This window comes from Myotis nattereri, assembly GCF_964212035.1.
Source record: "Myotis nattereri genome assembly, chromosome: 1".
NCBI lineage: Eukaryota > Metazoa > Chordata > Mammalia > Chiroptera > Vespertilionidae > Myotis > Myotis nattereri.
This window is the reverse complement of record NC_138075.1, coordinates 104,536,807-104,549,032: the sequence shown is the minus strand read 5'-3', so window position 1 is coordinate 104,549,032 and position 12,226 is coordinate 104,536,807.

The following is a 12,226-nucleotide window of genomic DNA, read 5'->3' as shown; positions in this document are numbered from 1 at the left end:
GATGGAACTGGAGAGCATTATGCTAATCGAAATAAGCCAGTCAGAGAAAGATAACTATCATATGATCTCACTCACTTGTGGAATATAATGAACAACATAAACTGATGAACAAAAATAGAACCGGAGTCATAGAAGCATTGAAAAGACTGTCCAACCTATGAGGGCAGGTGGGGAGTGAAGGGATAAGAGATCAACCAAAGGACTTGTATACATCCATATGAGCATAACCAATGGACACCGACAGTGGCAGGGGGGAAGGTTGATGGCATGTGCTAGGGGTGGAGGTAGGGGCAGCCAGGGAGAGGTCAATGGGGGGAAAGGAGACATGTAATACTTTAAATAACAAAGAATTTAAATTTAAAAAAAGGTTTCAGACCAGTTGCAAGTAAACATACAGACAAAAATAATTCATGCAATAATAGCTATGAAAGCAGATAATATTTACGCTGCAAAGAATTCAATTCTTTTATTTTCCCAAAATGATAGATGTAAGGAAGAAGGCCTCACAGTCAATACCGTGGTGTGTAGACAATGACTTGAGGCCGGATCTGTAATCATTAGGAAATCATGGCTTGCTGTCTCTGGGTCTTCTAACTGTCCTTTTCATCTTTTTTTTTTTAATATATTTTTATTGGTTTCAGAGTGGAAGGGAGAGGGAGAGAGAGACAGAAACATCGATGAAAAAAAATATCATTGCTCAGCTGCCTCTTGCACGCCCCATATTGGGGATTGAGCCTGCAACCTGAGCATGTGCCCTTGACTGGAATCAAACCTGGGACCCTTCAGTCCACAGGCCGACACTCTATTCATTGAGTCAAACCACCTAGGGTTCTTAAGTGTACTTTTCAATGGCGAACAGAAGAGTTGTGTGTGTGTTTTAAATAAAATTCTTTCTGCAGTTAGTAGGAATTTGAGCTCAAACCTAAATATTAGCAAAGATAAAATTTTATCTAGAACTTTGTACTGTTTATTTTTTAAAGTAGTAAGATGCATAGCTGAGCTGAAGTTGGTTTAAGTGTAATAAAACATGGGTTATTCCCTTCAGATAATAATTTTGGAAATATACAAAGCAGTTGATAAAGCCTGAAGGCATTTTCCATTTTGATGTGTTGACTTGATGGTGAATATAAACCTTCATCATAGGGGGAAAAAAATTAAAAATGAAACTGCCATTTAACCCAGTGATCCCACTTCTAGGAATATATCTTAAGAAATCCGAAACACCAGTCAGAAAGAACATATGCACCCTATGTTCATATCAGCACTATTTATAACAGCTAAGATCTGGAAACAGCCTAAGTGCCCATCAGTAGATGAGTGGATAAAAAAGCTGTGGTACATCTACACAATGGAATACTATGCAGTTATGAAAGAGAAGGATCTCTTACCCTTTGAGAGAGCATGGAGGGACCTGGAGAGTATTATGCTAAGCAAAATACGCCAGTCAGAGGAAGACAAGTACCACATGATCTGACTCCTATGTGGAATCTTATGAACAAAATAAACTGATGAACAAAATAGATCCAAAAACACAGAAGCATGGAACAGACAAAGGGAAGGTTGGGGGGGGAGGGGGCGTTCAACCAAAGAACCTATATGCGTAACCCATGGACACAGACAACAGTGTGGTGAAGGCCTGGGGGTTGGGGGGGGGATGCAGGGTGGAGGGGGTCAATGGAGAAGCAAAAAGGGGGACATCTGTAATACTTTCAACAATAAAGATAAATTTAAAAAAAGATGTGGAGTAGATTTGGCCTGTGGGTTAAACAGACAACTATGCTTTCAGGAGAGGGCAGGCCCACTCACCACAGGTACATCTGAGCAGCACAGAGCCATGCACACAGATGGCATTTACTATTTTAAAAATAATAATAACTTAGGAATCATAATTACATCTACCTCACAAGGCTGTGCTTTGAAGCAAAGATGATGCCACAGATCCTCTAAGTGAAAAAAAAAAAAAATCCCAAGTGACAAGTGTCTTGCTGGCCATTAGTGACTGAATTTATTTAACAAACTAGAGGCCTGATGCATGAAATTCATGCATGGGGGGAGGGAGAAGGGGGTACCTCAGACCAACCTACACCCTCTCCAATTTGCGAGCCCTCAGGGGATGTGCTACTGACAGCTTGGGCCCACTCCCCATGGTTCTCTGCTCTCTGCGGGGCCTGCATGTTCCACCCCACTTGGATAGGCAAGCAGGCCCTCTGGGTGCTGCCTGCGGCCCCGCTTGCCTGCTCACAGGTCACTCCCTCCACCACCCAGCAGGTCCTGCTGGGTGCTATCTGCAGGTCGCTGCCACCACCACCCAGCAGGCCCTACTGGGTGCTGCCTGAGGGCCCGATTGCCTGCTTGTGGTCGCTGCCACCACTGCCAAGCAGGCCCTGCTGGGTGTGCCTGTGGGCCCCACTTGCCTGCTCGCAGGTTGCCGCAGCGTCCACCCAGCAGGCCCTGCTGGTGCTGTCTGCAGGTCGCTGCCACCACTGCCCAGCAGGCCCTGCTGGGTGCTGCCTGTGGGCCCCGCTTGCCTGCTGGGCTCACGTTGCTGGGGTGATGCCGCCAGCGTCCTGCCCAGCCTCTATGGGTGCCGCCATCTTTGTTGCGGAGTGATGGTTAATTTGCATATTACTCTTTTATTAGATAGGACTAGGGGCCCAGTGCACGAATTCATGCACCTTGAAAGTAACTGTGGGCTGTGAGGCTATGGTGGGCACAGGGGCGGGTCTCGGCCCATCCTCTGTGCCCCCACCCAGCCCCTCCCACTGTGGTCCCCAGGTCTCCTGTCTGCTGACAGCCCTGCTCCCACCTCTGCCGCTCCCATGCACTGATGGTGCTGGCCCCACTCGCACCTGCTGATGGCATGGAGTGATTGGGGTTGGTGCCAGCAGTGGATGTGAGTGGGGCAGGTACTGTCAGAGGGTGTGAGTGGTGGCTGCTGCCCCGACTGCCCCTCAGGAGCAGGAGGAGGTGGAGAAGTCCTTAGGGGCAATTGGAGCCAGCAGATGCGAGCACCAGGCGGGACTGCGGCAGGTGGGAGCAAAAGAATTTTCAGTAACCACCAGAGGCTCACCCTGATGATAGCACCTGGTGCCCCGACTTCGTATGGAGCCCCTGCTCACCTGCTCCACCATCCCACAGTGGCCGACACCCACCATGTTCGGTGCTCTGCTACCTGCTGCTAACACCGCCATGTTCTGCATGCACCCCCTAGTTGTCAGAGCACATCATAGCCACTGGTTTTTCAGTTGTTCCGCCGTTTGCTCTATTTACATATTTGCCTTTTATTATATAGGACTGGTATGGAGAATCCTTTACAGACTAAGCACAATTCCAATCAGACACAGAGGACATAGTGTGTAACAAAGTAGCAGAGGTCTCTGCTCAGGGAGCTTACACACTTTTGGAAGAGATAGGCAACTAATTAATAAGCATGTAAACTATGATGTTAACATATGATATGTGCTATGGAGAAAAATTATTATTCTATGTTACCTGGTCAGGAAATGCAAAAGTACCACTGGGCAGAGGCTCAAGGAAGTGAAGGAGGGAGTTAAGCAGATACTGGGGTGAAGAGTATTCAGGCTGAGGGAACAGCAAGTACAAGGCCCCAAGAAGGTGCCCTTTGAGCCTCTTTAAGACCAATAGGGAGAATATGGCTCCTGGGCCGAGTGAACAGGAAGGGTAGTAGAAAAGGATGGGGATAAAGAATGCATAACATAGACCCTTGTAAATCATTCTAAGGACTTTGCTTTTATCTCTGAATGTGATAGAGAGCATTGCAGGGTGCTGAGCAGAGAAACGACATGTTCTGCATCACAAGATCACCCATTTGAGAGAAGGGCTGGGTGGGGCATGGAGATCTGTGACTGCTTTGTCAGCATAGATTTCTTGCTTCTGTGGGTTCTAGCTGCAGGACTGAGTCCTACTTCATCATGTTCATGCAGTAAACCTTCCCAGCTGACATAAGCTTGTAGCCTCTGCTTAGACACTGAGCAGATGAAATTCCAAAGCACCAGAGCAAGCTTTTGAAATTGAACTCTTAGTTTAACAGAGTAACTTGACAGAGGAGGTAAGAATGAGTGAGCCATTTAAAGTCAGGTACAGAGGATCAGCAGTGCTGGACGTGCCCTTGATCTGAATTGAACCCCAGACCCTTCAGTCATCAGGCCAATGACTGCTTAGGGCTAGTGGCTACCATATTGGACAGCACAGCCCCAGTACAGGAAGAGAGAGAGGGAGAAACATTGATTTGCAGTTCCACTTATTTATGCACCCATTGGTTGATTTTTGTATGTGCCCTGACCCGTGATCAAACCTGCAACCTTGGGGTATTAGGATGACACTTTAACCAACTGAACTACTCATCATGGCAGTTAAAACTTTTTTCTCACTCTCCTTATTGTTTCAGGATTTGAGAATTGCAACCATTTAATCTTGACAGGGTCAAGAAAAAGTATTTTGTTTCAATTATTTTTAATCCATTTTCCCCTTTTTCTCTTTTCTGAACGAAACTGCTTAACCATCTTTGTTAAATAGTCTTTAAAAACTGATTCAAGAGCTGCTTGAGACTAGGATCCTGGCCTCAGCACCACCCAGTCTGATCTCAGACGCATACCAGGACCCTGCAGCCACTGGGGACAGAGACCTGTGACCACAGCTACAGACCTGCGGACACCAAAAGTTCAGAAATCCCCGCAGCAGATCCGTGAGTAACAGAGCCCATCCCCCCTTCCCGCAGGCTTGCGGGCAGCGCCAGAGTAACTAACTGATAGACCCACCCCTTGCCCGGGCCTCAGTGCTCCAGGAACTTTAGCCTGGAAGTGCACGAGCACCTTGGAACTGATCCCACGTAGGGCCGGGTTCAGGAGTCCTGGGCGGGGAGCAAGCACGGGAACCTCAGGAACGGATCCTACGCGCACTGCTGGCTTCTGAGCCCTGGGCTGGGAGCAAACGCGCGAACCCCAGGAACTGAGCCTACATGCAATGCCGGCTTCTGAGCCCTGGGCTGGGAGCAAACGCGCGAACCCCAGGAACTGAGCCTACGCGCACTGCCGGCTTCGGAGCCCTGGGCTGGGAGCAATCATGGGAACACCGGGAATTTGTCCCACGTATCACAGGCCCAGGGACCCCGATTCTCTGGGCAGGAGGCAGCACCAAGCACCAGTGACTTGACTGTGTTTCTTATCACCTGAGCCTGAGATCCTGATTTCCTGTGCATTCATACTAAGAGTCAGTGACTCCAATTCCTGGTGCAAGGGCACACAGGGACCCTGATTCTCAAGGCAAGGTCACGCGAAGCAACAGAGACTCTGATACTGGATTCTGGGGAACTCTGACTCCTGGCGCACGCTAGGCGGCTCTGGATTTCAACACGCTTCAGGGGGGTCTCTGTTTCAGCATGGTGCAGGCAGGGTCCCTGATTCTAAGGGCGCGTACAAGGCCACATTGAGCGCTGACAACACTGACTCTGAGCGAGCCTGGTTTCCACCAACCCACAACAGCCACACATCTTAGTGTCAGAGCTCTTCAGTGACACTAGGGTGGTGGGAGGCTCCCACTGCACACAGCCCAGGCCCACGCAACTCGACCTTTGAACCATCGGGAGATAATCAGAATGAAGAGACGAAACAACACCCAGAGGAAAGGCAATGAGGAGTCACCAAGAAAGGAAATTAATGAAGTTGAAGCATGCAACATGACAGAAAAAGAATTCAGAATAATGGTTGTACAATTCATTCACCGGATGGATGAGAAAATCAACAACCTATGCAAGAATTAGGAAGAAATGAAAAGTGATATATCTACAATCAAAAACACCATGGAAAGTTTCAACAGCAGACTAGAAGAAGCAGAGGACCAAATTAGTGAATTAGAAGATAAGGCAGAGAAACAAGCTCAATCTGAATAGCAACTGGAGAAAAAAATTAAAAAGCAGGAGTAGAGCGTAAGGGAGCTTCAGGACAACATGAAGCGAAGTAACATACACATAATAGGGCTGCAAGAAGGACAAGAAGAGCAGCAAGGATTGGAAAATCTATTTGAAGAAATAATGTCAGAAAACTTCCCAGATATGGGGAAGAAAAAAGTTACACAAGTACAGAGAGTCCCAGGCAAGATGAACCCCAAAAGACCCACACCAAGACACGTCATAATAACGATGGCAAATGTACAAGAAAAAGACAGAATCTTAAAGGCTGCAAGAGAGAAACAGAGAGTTACCTACAAAGGATTCCCCCATCAGATTATCAAATGATTTCTCAACAGAAACACATCAGGCCAGAAAAGAATGGACAGAAATTTACAAAGTGATGCAAAGCAAAGGACTGAATCCAAGAATACTCTATCCAGCAAGGCTATCATTCAAAATTGAAGGGGAAATAAGAAGCTTCACAGACAAAAAAAGGCTGAAGGAGTTTATCACCACCAAGCCAGCAATGCAAGAAATGCTAAAGGGACTGGTGTAAAAAGAAGAACTAAAAAGCCCAGAAAGAAAACAGCCACAAAAAAAAATAATAGAAATGGCTACAAACAAGTACCGTTCAATAATAACTTTAAACGTAAATGGACTAAATGGTCCAATCAAAAGACATCGAGTGGCTGAATGGATAAAAAAACATGACCCATATATTTGCTGTCTACAAGAGACCCACCTCATTAGAAGGGACTCACACAGACTGAAAGTGAAGGGATGGAAAAATATATTTCAGGCAAATGGAAATGAAAAAAAAGCTGGGGTAGCAATACTTATATCAGACAAAATAGACCTCAAAGTGAAGGCCATAACAAGAGATAAGGAAGGTCACTTCATAATACTAAAGGGATCAATACAAGAGGATATAACCCTGATAAACATATATGCACCCAATGCAGGAGTACCCACATACATAAGAAAACTCCAGGAAGATATCAGGGGAGAGATCGACAACAATACAATCATAGTAAGGGACTTTAATACACCACTGACATCACTGGATAAATCCTCTAGACAAAAACTCAGCAAAGAAACAGCAATCCTAAATGACTCACTAGATCAGATGGACTTAATAGACATCTTCAGAACACTTCACCCCAAAGCCACAAAATATACGTTCTTCTCAAGTGCTCATGGGACATCTTCAAAAATAGACCACATATTGGGTCACAAACAAAGTCTCCCCAAATTCAAGAAGATTGAAATCATATCTAGCATCTTCTCAGACCACACGGCCATAATATTAGAAATAAACTACAATAAAAACAACTCAAAATATTCAAACACTTGGAAGCTGAATAGCACGTTATTAAATATTGATTGGGTTACCAATGAGATCAAAGAAGAAATTAAAAACATCCTGGAAACTAATGACAATGAAAACACAACAATCCAAAACCTTTGGGACACAATGAAAGCAGTCCTGAGAGGGAAGTTTATAGCTCTACAGGCCTATCTCAACAAACAAGAAAAAATGGTAGTAAATCATCTAAATCTACAGCTCAAAGAATTAGAAAGAGAGCAAGAAGAAAAGCCCAGAGTGAGCAGAAGGAAGGAGATAATAAAGATTAGAGCAGAAATAAATGACATAGAGACCAAAAAAACAATACAGAAAATCAATGAAACCAAGAGCTGGTTCTTTGAAAGGATAAACAAGATTGACAAACCTCTAGCCAAGCTCACCAAGAAGCAAAGAGAAAGGGCCCAAATCAACAAAATCAGAAATGATAGAGGCGAAATAACAACAGATCCCTCAGAAATACAAATGACTGTTAAAAAAAACTATGGACAACTCTACTCCAACAAACTAGACAACCCAGAGGAAATGGACATATTCCTAGAAAAATACGACATTCCAAAACTCAATCAGGAAGAATCTAAAAATCTCGATAGGCCAATAACTATGGAAGAAATTGAAGCAGTCATCAAAAAGCTTCCAGCAAACAAAAGCCCAGGACCAGACGGCTTCACAGGGGAGTTTTACCAAACATTCAAGGAAGAACTAAAACCTATCCTCCTCAGACTCCTACAAAAAATCCAAGAGGAAGGAACACTTCCAAGCTCATTCTATGAAGCCAGCATCACCCTAATACCAAAACCAGGTAAAGACAACACAATGAAAGAGAATTACAGGCCAATATCCCTCATGAACATAGATGCCAAAATCCTCAACAAAATCTTAGCAAATCGGATCCAGCAGTACATCAGAAAGATCATACACCACGACCAAGTAGGATTTATCCCAGGGATGCAAGGATGGTACAATAACCGCAAATCAATAAACGTGATACATCACATAAACAAATTGAAAGAAAAAAACCACATGGTCATATCAATTGATGCAGAAAAAGCATTTGACAAGATTCAACACCCATTTTTGATAAAAACTCTCAGCAAGGTGGGAATTGAAGGATCATACCTCAACATAATAAAAGCCATATATGACAAACCCACAGCCAACATCATACTCAATGGACAAAAACTAACACCATTTCTCCTAAGAACAGGAACAAGACAGGGATGCCCACTCTCACCACTCGTGTTCGACATAGTACTGGAAGTATTAGTCATTGCAATTAGGCAAGAAGAAGAAATAAAAGGCATCCAAATTGGAAAAGAAGAAGTAAAACTGTCCTTATTTGCAGATGACATGATATTATACTTAAAAAACCCTAAAGACTCCATCAATAAACTATTAGACTTAATAAAAGAATTCAGCAATGTAGCAGGATACAAAATTAACGCCAAGAAATCTATGGCATTTCTATACACCAATAGTGAATGTGCAGAAAGAGAGACTAAAAAAGCAATCCCATTTACCATCGCACCAAAAAAATTAAGCTACCTAGGAATAAACTTAACTAAAGAGGTAAAAGACCTCTTCTCAGAAAACTACAGGACGTTGAAAAAAGAGATAGAGGAAGACATAAAGAGATGGAAGAACATACCATGTTCTTGGGTTGGTAGAATCAACATCATTAAAATGTCCATACTGCCCAAAGCAATCTATAAATTCAACGCACTTCCCATTAAAATACCAATGGCATATTTCACAGACCTAGGGCGTACTCTCCAAAAATTCATCTGGAATAAAAAACGACCCCAAATAGCTGCAGCAGTCCTGAGAAAGAACAAAGTAGGTGGGATCTCAATACCAGATATCAAGCTGTATTACAAAGCCACTGTTCTCAAAACTGCCTGGTACTGGCAAAAGAACAGACATATAGATCAATGGAATAGAATAGAGAGCCCAGAAATCAGCCCCAACCAATACACTCAATTAATATTTGACAAAGGAGGCAAGAACATACAATGGAGTCAAGATAGTCTCTTCAATAAATGGTGTTGGGAAAATTGGACAGATACATGCAAGAAAATGAAACTAGACCACCAACTTACACCATACACAAAAATAAACTCAAAATGGATAAAGGACTTAAATATACGACGGGAAACCATACAAATACTAGAAGAATCCAAAGGCAACAAAAACTCAGACATATGCTGAAGCAATTTCTTCACTGCTACAGCTCCTAGGGCATTGGAAACTAAAGAGAAAATAAACAAATGGGACTACATCAAAATAAAAAGCTTCTGCACAGCAAAAGAAACCATCAACAAAACAGCAAGAAAACCCACTGCGTGGGAAAACATATTTGCCAATGTCATATCTGATAAGGGCCTAATCTCCAAAATTTATAGGGAACTCATACAACTTAACAAAAGGAAGATAAAAAAATCCAATCAAAAAATGGGCAAAGGATCTAAATAGACACCTTTCAAAAGAGGACATTCAGAAAGCCAAGAGACATATGAAAACATGCTCAAAGTCACTAATCATCCGAGAGATGCAAATCAAAACAACAATGAGGTACCATCTCACACCTGTCAGACTGGCTATCATCAACAAATCAACAAACGACAAGTGCTGGAGAGGATTTGGAGAAAAAGGAACCCTTGTGCACTGCTGGTGGGAATGCAGACTGGTGCAGCCACTATGAAAGACAGTATGGAGTTTCCTCAAAAAACTACAAATGGAACTCCCATTTGACCCTGTGATCCCACTTCTAGGAATATATCCCAGGAAACCAGAAACAGCAATCAGAAAGGATATATGCACCCCTATGTTCATAGCAGTACAATTCACCATAGCTAAGATCTGGAAACAGCCTAAGTGCCCATCAGTAGATGAATGGATTAGAAACGGTGGTACATCTACACGATGGAATACTATGCTGCTGTAAAAAAGAAGGAGCTCTTACCATTTGCAACAGCATGGATAGAACTGGAGAGCATTATGCTAAGTGAAATAAGCCAGTCAATGAAGGAAAAATACCACATGATCTCACTCATTTCTGGACAATAAAGACCATTATAAACTTATGAACAAAAATAGATACAGAGGCAGAGCTGCCTCGAACAGACTGTCAAACTACAGCAGGAAGGCCAGGGAGGGTGAGAGGGGAGTAGGGGGGTAGGTAAGAGATCAACCAAAGGACTTGTATGCATGCATATAAGCATAACCAATGGACATAAGACACTGGGGGGTAGGGGAGACCAGGGAATTGTCAAGGGAGGGCGGGAAAAAAAGGAGACATATGTAATACCCTTTGTAATACTTTAAGCAATAAAAAAAAAAATTAAAAAATTAAAATTACAAATATATAAACAAACAAACAAAAAACTGATTCATATCCCCTTACCAGAAGTCCTTTAGAGTTCAAATTTATCTAAGCATTGGTGTGAGATTTTATGTTAATCCCTTTTCTTTTAATCATCAAAGGTTAAATGTCCTCTGGGTGAAGAGAATTTCACTTCATAAGAAATTATTAAAATCATTTCCTTGATCACCTCATTTTCTTAGTTTTTTAGAGTATAAAATCACAAACAAACAAACAAACAAGCAAGCAAGACTCAGTACATTATGTTCCTGGTAGAACCCTGCAGGAATTGTCTTCTATCCAGCAGAGAATTCAGTTTTAGACACTGAAATTCCATCAACAGCAGTAATTTCAGTAGCTACACCTCTGGTTTCTCCAACAAATTAGAAGGTAAGCACTTTAGGCCTCATTAGGGAACTTGACCTTGAACTTTGCTAAGATTCAGACAAAAGAACTGGCATTTATTAAGAATCCTGTGGAAACACCTCTCCACACCTCTGGATGCTCTGAATCCCCCTGCAGGATTCAGAGAGTAAGTGACTTAGCAGCTTGCTTAACTCTCCTGAAGATTTGTTGAGTTCTAACATCCCAGCTGTGTTAGCCTCCACCCTGAAAAAGTGGGCTCTCTCACTAGGGTAGTGTTGCCATACCTACCTGCCAATTCTGGGAACTGGAAAAAGAGAACCAGAATGTGGGGGACACTTGGTGACTGTAGGTGATGTACTGATAAGGGCAACCCTTCTGAAAGTGGGGACTTGGATACTTATAGTTAGGGCATAAAAGTAAATCCTACCCCATCCTGTAATCACCACTTGTTGAGTCAGGAGCCATTGGATCACATTAGCCTCTAGACCAGCGGTTCTCAACCTGTGGGTCGCGATCCCTTTGGGGGTCCAACGACCCTTTCACAGGGGTCACCTAAGACCATTGGAAAATATAATTATATTTCCACATATATAATTACATATTGTTTTTGTGATTAATCACTATGCTTTAATTATGTTCAATTTGTAACAATGAAAATACATCCTGCATATCAGATATTTACATTACGATTCATAACAGCAGCAAAATTACAGTTATGAAGTAGCAACGAAAATAATTTTATGGTTGGGGGTCTCCACAACATGAGGAACTGTATTAAAGGGTCGCGGCATTAGGAAGGTTGAGAACCACTGCTCTAGGGTAAAGTGCTGGGTGTAGGGGAAAGGAGATGGCCTGAGGAAGTCTGTCCTATACAATTCACTCCTGTTTTGAACCAAGTCACTCCCTGTCTGATGACTGCTTTCAGGATTCAGTCTCCTCTTCTCTCTTATTCTTTCCTTTCTTTTATTGGCTTTACTCTCACCCATACAAATCCTATCAGCTCATGTTTCATTAGAAAAACCCCAGCTTTTAGATTTATGCTTAATCTTGCACAACAGAGAAGCTCTACTGAGCCCGAGTACAGCTCTGATTTCCCTCTATCTTTGCATTGTATACTAAACACAGCTGTATTATTTTATGGTTCACATCGATATCAAGAAGCCAACTTTACTCCACCCCTCCATGTCCATTCACTCAGGCATTCACTTATCACTTACTAGGTAACTAC